Source organism: Cryptomeria japonica, chromosome 8 (genome assembly GCF_030272615.1).
Source record: "Cryptomeria japonica chromosome 8, Sugi_1.0, whole genome shotgun sequence".
NCBI classification, from domain to species: Eukaryota; Viridiplantae; Streptophyta; class Pinopsida; order Cupressales; family Cupressaceae; genus Cryptomeria; species Cryptomeria japonica.
Window position 1 is genome coordinate 457,948,574 of NC_081412.1, and position 574 is coordinate 457,949,147.

Sequence of the window (574 nt, forward strand, 5' to 3'; positions counted from 1 at the left end):
TTCTCCAGGTTTCATTTAGCATTCAACTTGTCTTTGGGTCTCACAAAGTCCATCATTGCTTCACATCTTGCTTTACATTCACATTTGTCTAAACTTGAGTCAAAAGGTCACTTGCTTGTCCTCATCATACTTTGTCAACACACTACATACAACAACATTTTGCTAAGTGGTCCCTCATCAAGGTCTCTTACCTTTGGGTTTCATTTGGTCTTACTTAGAGTCAAGGTCAACTTACCTCATCAAGAGAAACTATCCTCTCTTTGGAAGTCACACCTACTCTACTACATACATACTTGGTCTTACACTTTGGACATTGCAAGTACACCTTAGATTCATTTACATTCCATCCAACTCTTGGTCTTCCATAATTTTTCCATTTTCATCTAGTCTCACACATCTCAATTAATACCTAGTTCATGGTTGAAACTTGTCTTCAAAAATCTAGGAGAGAAGCTAAAGAGGCTCAAGAGTCCGCAAACATGAGTTCTTATGAGTATGATAATGATATCTTTTTCAATTCTGATCATACTACATTACCTGACATGGATGCCTATAGAAACATTCCAAATGTTGA